This window comes from Euprymna scolopes, chromosome 38 (assembly GCF_053919585.1).
Source record: "Euprymna scolopes isolate OS-2025 chromosome 38, ASM5391958v1, whole genome shotgun sequence".
NCBI lineage: Eukaryota > Metazoa > Mollusca > Cephalopoda > Sepiida > Sepiolidae > Euprymna > Euprymna scolopes.
In genome coordinates this window covers 74,894,984-74,913,183 of record NC_136519.1, presented here as the reverse complement: position 1 = coordinate 74,913,183, position 18,200 = coordinate 74,894,984, and the positions used below count along the sequence as shown (strand labels likewise).

At 34.7% G+C, this 18,200-nt stretch overlaps 2 protein-coding genes across 5 annotated transcripts in view; one reads left to right on the top strand and one right to left on the bottom strand.

Annotated features, from left to right (window-relative positions):
* The window catches only part of LOC145263185 (retinol dehydrogenase 7-like), a 447,785-nt gene extending 439,405 nt beyond the window's left edge, over nt 1-8,380 (bottom strand). The window contains exon 1 of the mRNA XM_080120241.1: nt 7,316-8,380. The gene's annotated coding sequence lies outside the window, so the exon portion shown is untranslated. The remainder of the gene's footprint in view (nt 1-7,315) is intronic.
* Nucleotides 4,264-18,200, top strand: part of LOC145263184 (ceramide kinase-like protein) — a 327,568-nt gene continuing 313,631 nt past the window's right edge. Inside the window, exon 1 of one of the 4 annotated variants that reach the window (XM_080120237.1) lies at nt 4,264-4,517. The gene's annotated coding sequence lies outside the window, so the exon portion shown is untranslated. Of the gene's footprint in view, nt 4,518-4,832; nt 5,105-8,532; nt 8,870-13,624; nt 13,744-18,200 lie in introns of those variants that run through there. The other 3 variants (XM_080120236.1, XM_080120239.1, XM_080120238.1) reach the window with 3 other exon arrangements.

The following is an 18,200-nucleotide window of genomic DNA, read 5'->3' as shown; positions in this document are numbered from 1 at the left end:
GGATCTCCCGATCACCGAAGAAACAAATTGAATAAAATGATGTCGCTTTCGCGCCGTACGTGAAACTAAAATATACCTTCTTTAATCTTTTGGCTAGGATCCAAAGGTAGTATCTGTTCTGTCTAAAGATGGCATAATGATATCGTAGGGTTTCCGTTCGCGCCGGGTGTCCATACAATGGGAATATGTCACAGATTCCTATAAGGATATTGGAGATAAACTATACTAACAAGATATATTCTGACGCGAAATTAACCAGATAAGTATTGTTACAGTTCTAATAAAAGAGCTGCTTGGCCTTTTGGCATCTGCTTAAAGTAAAGATCAGATACGATTGGAGGAGGTTGTCTCGAGTGGTCTTTGACAGGAGGTGGGTGCAGGCTACTAGCTTGTACATCCGACGAGGCGCCAAGTTTGAATTCGTGTTATCACCATAGGCATGGCACACGCGGTACTGGGTCCTACGGAACCCATCCCGCTAGGTTAGCAATAGAAAATTAAAGAGACTCTTGACTGGTGGTACAAACGAGATCCGGTCCCCCACTTTTTGTTTTGGCACTAGAAAACCTTCCGAGGCTACCCTACCATTACCCTCCTCTTTTGTTTTGTCACCCCTGGTCAACCCTTACTTGGAGGTCGCCTTCTACCACATCCCCATTCCTCCCTCCCCCCATTTTCTGTTTTTTGATGTTTTATTTATTTATCCCCCAATACCCGATAAGAATCCACCCCAATCCCCACTAGGGATCTCCCCGCTTGTTTTCGGTGCCCCGGAAAACAGTAGGCGATCTAACTACTTAGATTAGCTCAGAGAGGGACCTTACTAAAAATGCACTAGGCAATTTTATTTGAACATTTTTTCTAGGTTGTTTTCCCAACTCCCCAGCGCGAAGTATTTGTTACCAAATTAAGAAATTTATTTTTCTAATGAATTGAACTTTTCACACACACACACACACACACACACACACACACACACACACACACACACACACACACACACACACACACACACTTATTTTAATTTAAAAAAAAATGCACGCACACACACAGAAATTGTAAATATATGCTTTTTGCTTAAACGCTGGGAATTCATTAGTTAGTTTAGATTCCACAGAGTGAATGAGGTATTGTGGTTAATGTTGCCAGTCAAGAGTAAAGTCGCCAAAGACTCCAATTTTTACTTTAGTTACAAAGACCCTGCAACACTCCCCTCCCCAGATCTTATAGGGCCTTGTGCCTAAATTTGTTTTGTCTTTTGGAGAATTTACTTTTTTAAATGTTTTAATTTTATATTGAAATTTTTTTAATTGTAATTTTTTCTTTAAACGAAATAAAATAAATATGAAGATCAAAGTGTAATATCTGTTCCGGCAGATACTGCAAGCAAAGACCATATGTGAGGGCAATCTCACATATAAGACTTTGGTCAATGTAGGGGCAACCATTCATACCAAATGTCACTATCAAGCTCCCATTTCCCACCCATCGGGAGCTGGTCCTCTTTTCCCTCCCCCTCCCTCTCTCTCCACATTAACAAACGGCCTTGTGCCTAATTTGCTCAGTGGGGAAGCAAATAAATACAAACCCCACATGTAAGACCTTCGTCAATGTAGGGGCAGCCCTTCATACCAATTGTCACTATCCAGCTCCCCTACTCCCCGGGCAGTTGGTCCCCATTTCTCATTCACTCCTCACATTAAAAATCAGCCTTCTGCCTAATTTGCTCGGTGAGGGAGCAAATAAATATAACCCCACATATAAAACCTTGGTAAATGTAGAGGCAACCCTTCATACCAATTGTCACTATCCAGCTCTCCTACTCCCCGGGGAGTTGGTCCCCATTTCCCCTTCACTCCTCACATTAAAAATCGGCCTTGTGCCTAATTTGCTCAGTGGCGGAGCAAATAAATACCTTGGCCAAGATCAAAGTGTAGTATCTGGCCTACAGATGCGGCACTTCCATTACTAGTTCTATTTCAGTGAAGGAGAAATCCTTCACGACTGAGACAATTTTTATTTGTGTACCGTTTTTCCACGTTAAAAAACGACCCTGGTGTCTAACTCTGTCCCGTGGGGTGGCATTGTAAATAGGTACAATAATATCGCGGGATCTCCATTCGCGCTGAACATTCACACAATGCCCAGAAGAAATTATTACATATGAAAGATGCTGTTGTGGAATTTCCACAGGTCCCGCTAGTAGTAATTATTCCTGTTTACTTGCCTTCCCACGAGGGAAGAGTTAGACACAGGGTCGGTTTTTAATGTGGAGAAAATCCAGCTTCCCAAAAAGCGGCACTCTGGGTAGGAACAAAAATAAAAATTGTCCCAGTCATGAAGGAACCATTTTCCATTGACCGAGGACAGAAAAGGTGAAGTGCAGCGCGAGAACAGCTACTACACTTTGATCTTGTCCCGAGGGCCAAGAATAGAAATTATTACCGAAGAAAACTTTTCGTCAGGTCTGTCAGGCTTAAGTTTTAAATAACGAGTTTTGTCAGTGTGTCAACCCTACGTTGGAAATAAAAATCGGTCTGTCATGTGATGATGTTTTTACGTGAATTTATTTTGTCTACCTTTTCTCCATATTGTGTAAGTTTGATGAAAGTCAATATTTATGTGGAACGAACTGGATTCGAACTTGCCACTACCAGTTTTTCAGTTCGTGTCGTTAACTACGTCACTCCCTTCTTTGCTTTTATTTTCTCCTTCTTCAGAGGGTTAGACATAAGAGAAGATGCCTACAAAAGTGTAAAAATGCCCGAGCAACCCCGTCGGTATCCCTCGCATTCAGGAAATTAGTAAGTTAGGGAGGAAGTAGGGCTAGAAATGGGAACCTCCTAGGACTGACCAATTGCACTCGTAAAGCAAAGGTTGCGCAATCTTCAACCACACTTCAGCTCGACAGGAACAAAGACACTCTCGGACGAGTTGCCGGAGACGTATCCTTATGATGTTAATTATCTCGATAAGATAGTTATTTCGAGGCTCTTTTTTTTGCATTAATTAGTCGCCTTTTACAAAAGCCATTCGAGGATGTGATAAAGGATGATGAAAAATACTATGAGAGGATTGGAAACGATGAGTGGACTCTTGATTGTAATGCTTAAGTTTGAAATAATAGTTATAGATGATTACACACACTTTAGTAGAAAGCTTTGTTTGTCCGTTCGTCGGTTTATTATGAAATAATAAAATAAATAGTATTAAACGCATAGATTGGACGGACGTATATTCCGAAAATTCATTCCATTTTTAAATGAATAACAATAATTTCGGGGGAGGGGGATGCTAACACCCGCCGAAAAAAAAAAAAAAATCAAAAGGAAATCAATAATAATCACTTTTTTTTTTTTTTTTTTTTTTAGATGATTTTAGCTTTTTCTTTATCTCCTAATTTTACTGTTCTTCCCTTTAGTGTCTCTTTTCTTCTTTTTCGTTTTCTTTTTTTCTTTTCTTCTTTTTTTCTTCTTTTTTTCTTCTTCTTCTTCTTCTTGTTTTTATTCTTTCCTTCTTCTTATCGATATTCTTCTTGTTTTTCTTGTTTTTCTTCTTGTTTCACGTCTTCTCTCACTTCTTCCTTTTTCTAATATTCAGTTTTACTTCTTTCCTTTTTTATCTTCTTTTTCTTGTTCTTTCCTTTTTACCATTTTTTTCTTTCACTTCCCTTACACTCTGTTTCTATCTTCCTATACTCCTTCTTTCTTTTCTCTCTTTTACCCCCACTCTCTCTCTCGCTCTCTCCTATCTCTCTGTCTCATTCTTTCTCACTCTTTGCATCTCTTTGCCTTCTCCTTTACTGCCACTTTCTCTTTCTCTTTACTTTTTCTCTCTCTCTTTGTATCTTTGTAATCCCTTTTCTAGATTATTCTCTCTCTCCCCTTCGCTCTTTTCTGTCACCCCCTCTCTCTCTCTCACTCGACTCTCACTTATCCTCTTTCTTTTACTCCCTTTCTCTCTCCTTATCTGTATACGCTTTTTTCTTTCTTTCGAACTTTTATCCCCCCTTTGTCTTTCTGTCTGTCTGTCTGTCTCTGTTTCTGTCTGTCTGTCTGTCTGTCTGTCTGTCTGTCTGTCTGTCTCTCTCTCTCTCTCTCTCTCTCTCTCTCTTCATTATTCAAGACCTTTTCTTTTCTTCGGGTCTTGCATGAAAGGACCGAGTCTTTATCCGAGAGATTGAGTTTAGCGAAAGGGAACATCACTAGACCATTTTTTTTTCATAAAGATAGATAGATAGATAGAGAGAGAGAGAGAGAGAGAGAGAGAGAGAGAGAGAGAGAGAGAGAGAGAGAGAGAGAGAGAGAGAGAAACAAAGTATGAAATCATTTTGCTCGCCCTTCGCTTTCTCCACATCATTAACAGCAACAACATGCAACTAGATACCTACAATGTTGCGGCTACGCATTCCAATCCCCTTAGCAACAATAGCAACACAACGGCCGGATGTACCTATCTATTTATTTAATAAATAAATAGATACATTTCACAACAGCAACAACAACAACAACGAACAGGTGGGTGTCAGTCTGCTAAAGACAGATTTCCAAAAAAAAAAAAAAAAAAAAATAGAAAGCAGATACCGCACAGTATTGTTCAGCTCAGTTTTTTTTTTTTTTTTCAATCTTAAACTCCTCACTTTCAGGATAGTGGATATTTTCGAAGTCCCAACCCCAAAACAGCAAAACTACTGCTGTTAACATTTATCTAGTGCACGTATATATATATATATATATATATATATATATATATATATATATATATATATATATATATATATATATATATATATATATATATATATATAGTGTGAGTGTTTGCGTGTGTGTGTGTGTGTATGTGTGTGTGTGTATGTGTGTATGTATGTATATATCACACTGATGAAGGCAATGATTCTCCGTACGGCCAGCAGTTAACTGTCACACCCACACACGGATCGTGCTTCTTTCTCTCTTCTCCTACCTACTACCAACCTACCTACCCACAACTTTCCTAACCACCTGCGTACCTACTTACGTTCAAAAAGGACCTGCCTCTGTACTGGGTATTTTACTTACGCGTCACAAATCGGCATTTTTTTTTTTTTTTTCACATACAAGTGAAGGTAAGAATATGTTTTCTGTTTCCCTGTCCTTTGGTATTTTTATTCAGCAGATATGTTGTGGGAGGTTGACTTAAGAAAAAAAAAAAAAATGATGAACACGTTTCATCCTATAAATAATGTAATTTGCCGAATGGCTACGTGAATTCTAGCATATTTCGGTCGTAGATCTATTCCGTCATCCTGATGAGATCTGGTATCGAAGCATGATTGTCTCTGAGTAGTCAGTCAGCGATCCCTGTACTCACTAGGAGTTCTCCCACGCTATTTTTGCCAGTGATCGTTCGCTGACAATAACAGGTGGTGTACCCTGGGGTCTGAATAACAACAGGTCCTCCGCAAATTTCTTGCTCCTTACATTTTATTTATAGCCGATTTTTCTGTACCGTTATAGTACGTGGTATACCTTTCTAAAGGTAGCCTAGGAAATTCTGCCACTATTATAATATCTGGCCTAGGAAATTGTTTCTGTTATAGCATTTGGTCTACCTTAAAAGGCGCATTAAAAAGAAATTAAAATAACTGCTTGTTAATATATAATCATGAAACTGCTGTGGTGCGTCTCTTGGTAGACATACGAGTGAGATATGACAGTTAAAAATATAAGAAGAAAACTTTACGAATACTTACTTGTGATGTAAAAATATTAGCGTACACCGAAATTTTCGGAAAATGAAATCCTATCGTTTTTGCTAATACACTTCATTTATTTAACTACTAACCCTAAATCTGGGCTGGCAACACGTCAATCCGGACTTTGAGTAAGTGTTTTAAATATATTTTTTTAAAAACATTTTTTTCGGATCGTATTTACTCATTGATTTTCATTATCGGAGAAATTCGTCTTAGATTTACCGATGCTAGAGTATTAGCACATTGAAATACTAAATTTGCTTTATAAGTATATTTCTATAATTCAATTATAATTGTATTCCTTAAAATCACACACACACACACACACATATATATATATATATATATATATATATATATATAAATATATATATATATATATATATATATATGTATACCATGATTATATCAAATGTATATAACATAATTAGTTTTAAAAAAGCTCTTATTGTTTGTATCTATAAAAATAATCTTATTCAGGACACATTCAAACAGACCACCTACGATAATGGCATTGATTTGTCATCCGTATCTACTCTGGCCAGTTCGTGTTTATTGTTATTATTATTATTATTATTATTATTATTATTATTATTATTATTATTATTATTATTATTGGCTCGCAAGGAGCTTTCACACAGTTTATCAAAGATCTCTCCTTGAAAACAGCCTGTGGTGTTTCCTAGAAGCTGAATGACAACAAGTCTCCCCATATTCCCAGTACTCTTCACCTCTTTCGATACTATTTGCAAATAAGTTTGCATTATCGCAACAGCTGCTCGCGATTGATTTCTCGTTCGCAGCGGCTATTGGTCTTCACTGGAATTTGAGTGACAATAAGCCTCCCCAACGGAGATCTGGTCAGTGCTCTCTCCTCGATCTTTCTTTCCTCCTTGACTCTACTTGACTGCTTGGTCTCCTATTTTTTGTTGTTATTATTATTATTATTATTATTATTATTATTATTATTATTATTATTATTTACTTACGCACTTATTTACCAGTAGTCACACAAGCCATCATCAAAGATTCCTCTTTGAAAACAACTTGTGGCATTTTCTGGAGTTTGATTGACAACAAGTCTCCCCAGATTTTCAGTACTATCCACCTCTTTCGCAGATAAGTTTGCGTGGTCTCAACAGCCGCTTACCATTGATTTCTCGTTGGCAGCGACCATTGGTCTTCACTGGAATTTTGGTAACAATAACCCCCCCCCCCCAAAGGTCCCAGTTCTCTTTTCACTCAACGGGTGAAGGGGTTATGGTTAGCGCTTTCTCTCGTCGGCCTTTCCATCCGTCTTGGCCCTTCCTCACTTATTTGGTACGCGCGAGCGCGAACACACACACACACACGCACTCACAAACAGGGGCGGGAGGCATGGACGCAGGGAAGTTAACTTACAATTATACTGTTTCAGTTTTCATTATTCCATGTTGTTTCTTTTTTTATAATAATAATAATAATAATAATAATAATAATAATAATAAAATAATAATAATAATAATAATAATAATAATAATAATATTAATAATAATAATAATAATAATAATAATAATAATAATAATAATAATTTGTACTCACTGAAAATCACTGGTAGTGTTCCCCGAAGTCTAAGTGACAACAAGTCTAGACAAATTTCCAGTAATCTCCAATGTTTTAGTTAACTTTTGCAAATAAATTTGCATCATCGCAACAGCCGCCTGCCATCGATTATTTTACTGGCAATGACCATTGGTCATCATTGGGATTTGGGCGGCAATTAGTCTCCCTAAAGTCCCAATCGTTTTTGTTCTAATCTAGTGGAGGTCTGGTTAGGGCTTTCTTTCTTCGAGCTTTCCATCCTCCTCGATCATTCTCGACTATTCAGTGTGGTGCCCGTCGATGCCGACACTAGAATTTTTTGGGGGAGGGGGAAGCGTAATTCTCCTTCTTTTTCTTCTTCTTCTTCTTCTTCTTCTTCTTCTTCTTCTTCTTCCTCTTCTTTTTCTTTTTCTTCTTCATCTTTTCAATCTTTTTCTTCTTTTTCCTCTATTTTCTTTTTCCGTTTTCTTTTTCTATTTTCTTCTTTTTCTTCCTCTTTTTCATTTTATTTTGCTTCTCCTTTTCATTTTCTTCTTTTTCTTCTTCTTCTTTTTCTTCTTCTTCTTCTTCTTAGTGTTTCATGTTCTCACATTGGTCATTATCAGAGATTCCCTGGAGTCTGAGTGAAAACAAGTCTACGCAAATTTCCAGTACTCTCCACCTCTTTCGATAACTTTTACAAATACATTTGTGTTATCACAACAGCCGTTTGCTATTGAATTCTTGCTGGCGATAATCATTGGTCTTCACTAAAATTTAATTAACAACTCACTGGCAAATCTAACATGAGTTATTACAAATGATCGCTTACTGGCTAAACAGGTGGTGTTCCCAATAATCTGAATGACAGCAAGTATCCTTAAATATTCCAGTACTTCCTGTTCCATCGTATTATTATTAGAAATTCACTTTGAATTCTACAAAACAGCTATTACTCATGCTTCCTCATTAATAACAGGGATTTATTTTCCCTGGGATCTGAATATAGTGAATCTTTTTTCGTGTGTTAATAGGTAACAGCTTGCCAAGGTCTATAGGCCACTCGAGGATAAGTGTTACTGAGTTTGCCCGGAAGCAACAACGTGAAGATTAATAGCCATGTATGAGACTGACCAGAAATTAGATTATTCAAGAGAACATTTCAAATAGAATTTTTGTTAACATTGGGCTTGAAAAAATTGAAAATGTTATAGTAAGCTCTTTTAGCTAAATGATTTGCAGCAGGAAATATTTTACGATGGACATGGGTATAAATCAGAGCTCATTCGAGCACGTACGATGAAGTAAAGCAGAGAAAGACGAGCAACTTCTCTTCTGCGGTAATCCATATCTTTAATAATCCAAAGCCCCCTGTTTTATTCCAGACAACGTCTGGATGGTACCATCTCTTCTCGGCCATTCCATCCTTTTTTCGGACCCTTAGATATTAGCGCTAATGCGTTCTTTTTGTGCTCTTTTTTAAAAATAAATGGGATGGGTGAGAGCGTTATCGCTTTTTTAAAAAATATATTCAAACTCTGACCTGCGTGTTACATTCACAGTGCAACGCAAAAGGTAAAAACTTCTTTTTTTTACGCAAGATTCTAAAAGATTCCTAATTTTTTTTTTTAAAAAGATTCCGTTGATTTTAAAAGATTCTAAAAAATTCCTATTTTTTTTAAAGATTCTGTTGATTTTTAAAAGATTCTAAAAAATTCCTAATTTTTTTAAAAAAGATTCTGTTGATTTTTAAAAGATTCTAAAAGATTCCTAATTTTTTTTGAAGATTCTGTTGATTTTTAAAAGATTCTAAAAAATGTGTAAAACACACTTTTACCTGTTTTAGAATTATATTCAAATCTTTAGGCTGAATAATAGAACGACAAAAGACAAAGTAAATGTAATTTATCTTAGACCCTCTCCGAAAATTTAACATAATAAAATTAGAATTATGGACACTAGACCCTCCTTATGACAAAATTAATGAGTTTGTCCTCTTAAATCGCGTATCTGTAAATTAACAAAAAGTATGCTTTTTATTAAGCCAAACACTAACCCTAAGTCTACGCGGCAATAGTAAACACATCTCTCCCCCCCCTCTCTCTCTCTCTCTATATATATATATATATGTTACTAAAACTCCATATATATATATATTACTAAAACTATATATGTATATATATATATATATATATATATATATATATATTACTTAAACTATATATATATTACTATATATATATATTACTATATATAATACTATATATACTATATTACTATATATTACTACTATAATACTATATATACTATATTACTATATATAACTATATAATACTATATATACTATATTACTATATATAACTATATAATACTATATATACTATATATATGACTATATAATACTATATATACTATATTACTATATATATACTATATAATACTATATATACTATATATGCTATATCACTATATATAATACTATATATACTATATTAACATATATTACTATATATATATTACTATATATAGTATATACATATATATTACTATACATATATATTACTAAAACTCTATATATATATATATACTACTAAAACTCAATACATATATATATATATATATATATATATATATATATATATATATATATATATATATATATATATATATATATATTACTAAAACTCCATGGAGATATTTAGTTATTTCCCATTGTGACACCAGGGTTAGAAAGTGGGATAAAACAAGTCAGTGTTCCAGAGAAGGAGCTCTCTGACTCTGCAAAAGATGCCTGTGCAGCCCCGGCGGCATTTACGGCAGGTTACCTCAGGCGATTAGAAATAAACTAACCCCTTCTCAAAGAGGAAAGACAAAGTCAGGAAGGGTGGACCACCTAGAACTACACAGAACCAACATTATACCGTAGTCAACAGAGACCAAGTAATTACAGAAATGCTCTAATCTCTGTTCATTTTGTGGCCGATGACAAGAATCCCTAGCCTAGTGGATCTTGGTTGTTATTTTGTTTATATATATATATATATATATATATATATATATATATATATATATATATATATATATATATATATAGTTTTTTCTTGCTATTAATGAGTAATCGATTATCAAGGCCAAAATCCACGAGGATAAGTGTTAATGCGACGAATGGATTTTACGACAAAATTAATGGGTTTTTTTTTCCTTCCAAAATCCTGTATCAAACCTAATAATTTCTTTATATAAATATACTACAAAAGATTCCAAAAGATTCCAAAGTATTCCATATAAAGTCACACGAGATTCCGGAATTTCTCCATCTCTTCTATCGTCTGTTCTATCATCATTTAGCATCATATAAATCCTTCTAGACTAAGGCGATTTTTTTTCCTAAATACAGAATGCACCTTTCAGGAAAGAAAAAAAATTGCTCACATTCAAAACCGGCCTTGTGTCATACTTTAGCCTCGTAGTGAGGCAAATTTATCGATTTATTGCCTTCCTTACTTTCCGGTCTCGTGATTTCGAATTATTGATAATTCACAGACATTAACTGGTGGTGTTCCCTGGAGTCTGGGTGACAACTAGTCTCCCCAGATTTGGGCCGAGATCACAGTGTAGTATCTATTCTTCAGATGTTGCACTTCAATTTCTTGTTTTCTGTCAGTGGAGGAGAAGTCCTTCACGACTGAGACAATTTTTAATTTTTGTTTCTTTTCTCCACATTAAAACACGACCCTGGTGTCTAACTCTGTCCCGTGGGGAGACATTGTAAATAGGAACTAGTCTCCCCAGATTTCCAGCACCGGCTATCTGTTTTTGATTAAGGCTGCAAATCATTTTACGTTATCACAACAGTCGTTTACTTGTTCTCGCTGACACCGACCCTTGTCTTATTTTATTTATTTATTTTTTGAAGAGGGAATTTATATGACAATAAGGTTTCCCATCATCCTAAGATTCTACGTACCCTTATAATAACGGTCTGGATAGTTATTTCCTTGTTCAGAATGTCCATCTTTCTTCACACGTCGTGATGATTTTATGCAGTACCTGTCGAGGCTAGTGCCACTATATGCGTGCATGAGCGTTAGGGTTAGTTTATAGAATGTCTGGTAATGTTGGTTCCCTGTGAATCGGGTGATATTCTTTTTACGCTTTTTTTAAATTTCCATTTACAATTTTTGTGTAAGTGGTTAGCATTCGTAGTCTATGTGGATTGGTTTACGCAGTGGAGGATTTTCCTTGCAGTTTCAGCTGATTTTACCATTGCTGCCCGTTGTATGGTGTCAATCACCCTTTTCTTTCCAATTTCTCTTAGTCTGTTTTACATCTTTTTCGAAATTCTTCCCAGTGCTCCCACGGTTATTGATATTATGTTGCCTTTCTGGGGTTTTGTAAATTCCGTGTAATTGCTTTGTATTTTTTGTCTCTTTAATGCCCACTCTGTAATTTTTCATCTCCCTCCTTTCTTTCTTTCTTTTTTTCTTTCTTTCTTTCTTTCTTTCTTTCTTTCTTTCTTCTTCTTCTTCTTCTTCTTCTTCTTATTATTATTATTATTATTATTATTATTATTATTATTATGTACTTTCCAGGAGTTTTCACAAAAGTCATTTTCAGTGTTGACCACTAACTATAACAAGTGGTGTTCCCTAGAGTCTGAGTGCGAACAAGTATCCCAGATTTCCATAACTCCGCCTCTTTTGATAACCGCAGCAAATAATTTTGGGTTATCGCAATAGTTGCTTACCATTGACTTCTCGCACACAACGAATTCTAGTGACAATAAACGTCGCCAATGTTTCAGTACTCTCTGTTACCATTTCAATTGAGGTCTGGTCGGTGTTCTCTTTAGTCGATCTTTCACTTTTCTTTGAAGCTTCATGATATTTTGTGTGGTACAAGCTGAGAGTGCTGCCGTCATAAGCGTATTAAAAAAATATGTATCACTTAAACCCGCAGACACAACTTCGTGTGTCTGCGTGTTTGTTTCTCACCCTGCCGTAACTTTGATGGATAAACATTCACCCTAAGTATTTATCAAATAGTTATCGAAATTTCCTCCACTCCCAAGATATGTAAAAGGAAGATAGTACGAAATATTTCATGTTTTTTTTTTGAAAAATTTGTAAATCTGTTTTTTTTAATTAATTTGGTGAAAACCCTTCATTCGGCAGTATGGCGGCTCCCCCACCCCACCCCGCCGGACAACTTCGGGTAAATATAGCTCACTATTTATGACGACTTATTATGGAAGAATGTTTACACATATAATGGAAAAATCCCGCCAATAATTTAATAGATTATTATTATTATTATTATTATTATTATTATTATTATCATTATTATTATTATTATTATTATTATTATTATTATTATTATTATTATTATTATTATTATTAACGACTAGGAGTTTTTATACAGGGCATCACCAAATATTTCTCTTTGAGAACAACCAGTGGAATTCCCGAGAGACTGAGTGACAACAAGTCTCCCTGTATTTTCAGTACTCGTCACCTCTTTCGATAACCTTTGCAAACGAATTTGCGCTATCGCAACAGCCGTTTACCATTGACTTCTCGTTTGCAGTGACGATTGCCATTCACTGAAATTTGGGTGGCAATAAGTCTCCCAAGGTTTCGGTTTTCTTCGCACTTATCGAGTGGAGGTCTAGTTAGTGCTTTTTCTCCTCGACCGTCCACGACTACTTGGTGTGGTGTCAGTTTATGCTGATACTTTTTTTATTACGTGGGGAGGGGAAAGTAAAATTATACAGTTTCAGTTTTCATGATTCCATGTGATGTTCCTTCGTGTTTTACATCTGTAGATGTTTTACATCTTTGTGTTTTACACCTTTGTGTTTTACATCTGTAGATGTTTTACACCTTTGTGTTTTACACCTTTGTGTTTTACATCTGTAGATGTTTTACATCTTTGTGTTTTACATCTGTAGATGTTTTACACCTTTGTGTTTTACATCTTTGTGTTTTACATCTGTAGATGTTTTACATCTTTGTGTTTTACATCTTTGTGTTTTACATCTTTGTGTTTTACATCTGTAGATGTGTTACATCTGTAGATGTTTTACATCTTTGTGTTTTACATCTATATGTCCGGTTAGCGTCTGTAGCTCATGTGTCTCCGCATTTTTTCCCCTTTTTTGTTTCTATCTAACCTATTTTTTGTCTTATTCATTTTTTTAGTATCTCTTGCTACGATAATCATCCTTTCGGTGTTGTGCATCATGGATTTTTCTAATTCTTTTTTGTGTCATACACGCAGTCTTCTATACAGGCCAGCCCTCTTTTCCTTCTTTCTTTTAACATAGAGTAGGTCAGCATCATCCTTAGAGGATAGTATATAGTTTCCTGGTATTCTGCTCAAGATGGCTCAGTTCTTTTTTGGTCCAACCTACAAATAGTCCCGAGTATGCTACTAGTGACACTGCCCAGGTGTTTATACGTTTTATTAGGTTTCTTTTTTTATAGTTTTGTTTCTAGGAGTTTTCTTGTCCTGATGCATTAATTTCCGATTTTCTCTTTCAATTCTGTATCTTTGATCGTGTCTGCTTCCGAAAGACCCATATATTTGTAGGTTTCATGTTCATGTAGTGCCCTTATGTCCGTTTTTTCAGGCGGTTCCACACCTTCCGTTGCCTCAAAATTATTATTATTATTATTATTATTATTATTATTATTATGATCATCATCATCATTATTATTATTATTATTATTATTCTTATTATTATTATTATTATTATTATTATTGATTCACAAGGAGCTTTCACACAGGCCATCAATAATCTCTCTTTGAAAACAGCCTGTGGTGTTCACTGGAAGTTGAGTGACAACAAGTTTCACCAGACCTCCAGCACCCTCCATCTTTTTCGATAGTATTTGCAAATTAATTTGCATTATCGCAACAGATGCTTGCCATTGATTTCACGTTGGCAGCGGCTATTGGTCTTCACTGAAATTTGAGTGGCAATAAGCCTCCCCAAGGTTCGAGTTCTTTTCACATATCTTCAGCGGAGGTCTGATCAGTGTTCTCGCCTCGGTCTTTCCTTCCTCCTTGACCCTACTTGGCTGTTTGGTCTTACTCTTTTTTGCGGGGACAGTAATGTGGTAACAGGGATAGGATGGAGTTATAGAACTTGTGGACATGCAATGTCAATGTTCCTGCCTCCATGCAGCGCTTTATGTTTTGCCTCTGCAGCAGTCCGTCTGGCGCGCGCTTTTGCTCATGTGTGTCAGTTTACATACATATATGATGATTGCAACGTCTTGTCAGACGAGTGCCACTCCCTCACACATTTAAAATCCATGAGCCCAAATGCCTGAGGGAGTATCTATACAAAGATGATGTTACAGAGTCTTAGCTTTGTACGACAGCTAAGTCTCTCTCTCGGTTCAAAATGTTGAGATCCAGCAACAAGCAAGAGCAATATAGCCAGCAACAAATAAAACTGCAGACCAGCTTAATGCGGGTACTGGTCTCCCGCTTTATGGTTTTTTAAATCAGAGATTTGCTTCTCCTAGAAAGGTTGCCTTCACCACGGCTTACGGGAGCCCTCTCCACCCCAATACACATATACACACACAAATATACACAGTGCTAGTTGGCCGTTGACCCAGAAAAAGAGTTCATTCGCCCTTTAGAAGGTCTTGTTTTTAATCCTCCAGGGAGACTAGCCGCCCTCCTCACCACATACATACATACATACATACATACATACATACATATATATATATATATATATATATGTATATATTACATATATATATATAAATGACAAAAAATATATTCCAAAATGAATGATGTTGACCTCTTATTATTTATTCTTTAATTCGTTTGATATTTACAATTCTTGACAGCATCTGAATTATTATATCAATCAGTTAATCTATTCGCTGATTGATATAATAATTAAGTGATTGATTTTGCGCTACAAAACAAATACTGGCAAGAATTGTAAATTACAACCGAATTAAAGAATAAATAATAAGATGGTCAACATCATGAATTTTGGAATATAGTTTTTTTTTCATTTATTGACTATATTGCTCTGTAATTACATTGAGCTACTTAAATAAGGATTGGTATATATTATAAGAAAATATATTTCTACATATATATATATATATTATAGTATATTATATTATATTTCCAGATTAATATTTTCCAAAAATGAAGTTTTAACAAAGTTTATACAAGAGTACTCAATACAGAAGAAGGGCAAGATATACTTTTTATTTGTTTTACATAAACATTAAAATGTTGCTACACATTCATGTGAATGTTTCAGACAGCCAGTAGAAAGTATATATATATATATATATATACATATATATATATATATATATATATATATATATATATATATACTTTCTACTGGCTATAGAAAGTATATATATATATATATATATATATATATATATATATATATATATATATATACTTTCTACTGTCTGCCTGAAACATTCACATGAATGTGTAGCAACATTTTAATGTTTATGTAAAACAAATAAAAAGTATATCTATATATATATGCACACACACACACACACACACACACATATATATATATATATATATATATATATATATATATATATATATAATCGGGGACAGAGAGAGTATTTTTGAAAAAATATATATATGTATATGCATATATATATATATATATATATATATATACACAAATAAATATATATATATACATACACACATATAAATATATATTTATATATACATGTATGTTTGTATATATATATATGTTTGTATATATATATGTATATATATATATATATACACACACACATATCTCTCTCTCTCTCTCTCTCTATATATATATATATATATATATATATATATATATATATATAATCGGGGTGGGGAGAAATTTTTAAAATATAAGTGGCAATTAAGCTACATACAATTGTCCGTGTTTCATCCTTGAGAACGAAATGCGGAACATTCTATGTAGCTTACTTGCTATATATATTTCCAAAACTTACTATCTAGCTCTACTCACGTATTGATCACTGTTGAAGTAAATAGTGAAAATGAATACATAAAAGTTTTAAAAAAATATGTATGTGTGCATGTAAGTATGTTTGTTTTACTAATCCGCAATCCGTTGTCTTCAAATTACGCAGAAGTCTTGATCAACAGCGTTATTAAAAAAAAAAAAAAAAATCTAAATTGATGAAATGAAGTCAGCGTTATTTTTTCACCTTAACATATGTCCACACACTCACACACAACTTCTTATAAACACGGATAAAAAAATTAAATAAATAAAAAATATTTGAAAATTATTAATATTGTATAAAAAAAACAACAAAATATTAATATTATTTGAATTCATCGGACTACCGTTCTGATCTTGAGTGTGATTTCACAACGTTTTGGTTGATGTAAACTCCGACCTTTTTCAGAAGTATCTTGTCAAACTCGAGAATGTTTCTGTCGAACTTGGGAATTTCGACGGAATTTCGAGCGGAACCCTTTATTTACTTCCCGGGAGTAGCATGCTCTTGTTCCGTCAGCCATGACTGGATAGAGGTCCTAAGTAATTCGCAATTGTATTTTTCGGTCGCCCACACTAAGGATTGAACCTTCCACCATTCAGGAGAATTTCACTTTTTACAATTGATTTTTCGTTGTCCTCTAACCACTGCCCCACGGGTCCTAATACGAATAACCAATGCTCGTATCAAAAATTCAGAAACGTCAAAAAACATTAATATTTATTGAAAGAAAATATTATATACACACATATATATGTATGTAGACATACACACACATGTGTGTGTATGTCTACATACAGCTACATATGCAACATCAGAAATATTGCATAAATGTTTAGCGACATTTTAATTCTTATGTAAAACAAATATATATGTGTGTGTGTGTGTGTGTGTGTATGTGTGTGCGTGTGTGTGCGTGTGTGTTTGGAAGATTTTTCAGTATTTCTCACATTTATTGTGGCTACACTTCATCAAATTCCATCAGTTAATTGTTTTGTTTATTTTATGAAAATCGCTCCAAGCAAGACATAGAACTACTTGATGTAAAGATCTAAACAAAAACTTATACTTCAAAAAAAAAAAAAAAAATAGTCAATCCTAAATCTAATATGGATATATCCCAACCCAGAAGAGAGCAATTCCCCCTTTTACAAAAACATCGATCATAAACTGTGAAAACTATCCTCACCGAACACAAAAAGAATATCATTGATTCGATTGTAGTATAAGTTCCGTTGATATATCTCAGCCGGTTCGCTTAGTTTCATAAAAAACAAACAAACAAACAAACAAACAAACGAAAAAAAAAACAGAAGAAATTACATAAAATTGGTTTTGTTCATTTTGAAGTAAAATTGTACTTAGGGTGAACGATAAATTTTGTCGCCAAAAAAGAAACAACACTACAGCTTTATTTTAAAACTTTTATTGAAAAAATAAATCCAGATAACTTGATTATGTAGTAGAGTTGACATCTATTCAATGTAGCCGCCGTCAGCCTCAATCACCGTCATAATACGGGTCAGGATCTGGGAGTACGCCATTTCCACAAATGCCGGCGAGCGCTCGGCATGTTCTCGACAGATGGCGGCAATCAGGCTGGCTTTGGTGCTGTGGGAGGTCAAGTTGGTGATGTTCTCGACATATGGCCAAACGAAGTAGTCCAGCGGGTTCAAGTCGGGGATAAATGGGGGGACGGTGAGAAAAAGGTATAAAATCGTAGCACTCCTTCTGAAGCCAAGCCTTGGTCTGTTTGAACTTATGGGCTGACGCCGAGTCATGCTGCCCCACCCAAGGTCTGTTAGTGTCCACCTGATTGTACCAGAGGATCATCACACTCTCTAGCACATCCAGGTACACTTTGGTGTGTACTTTCA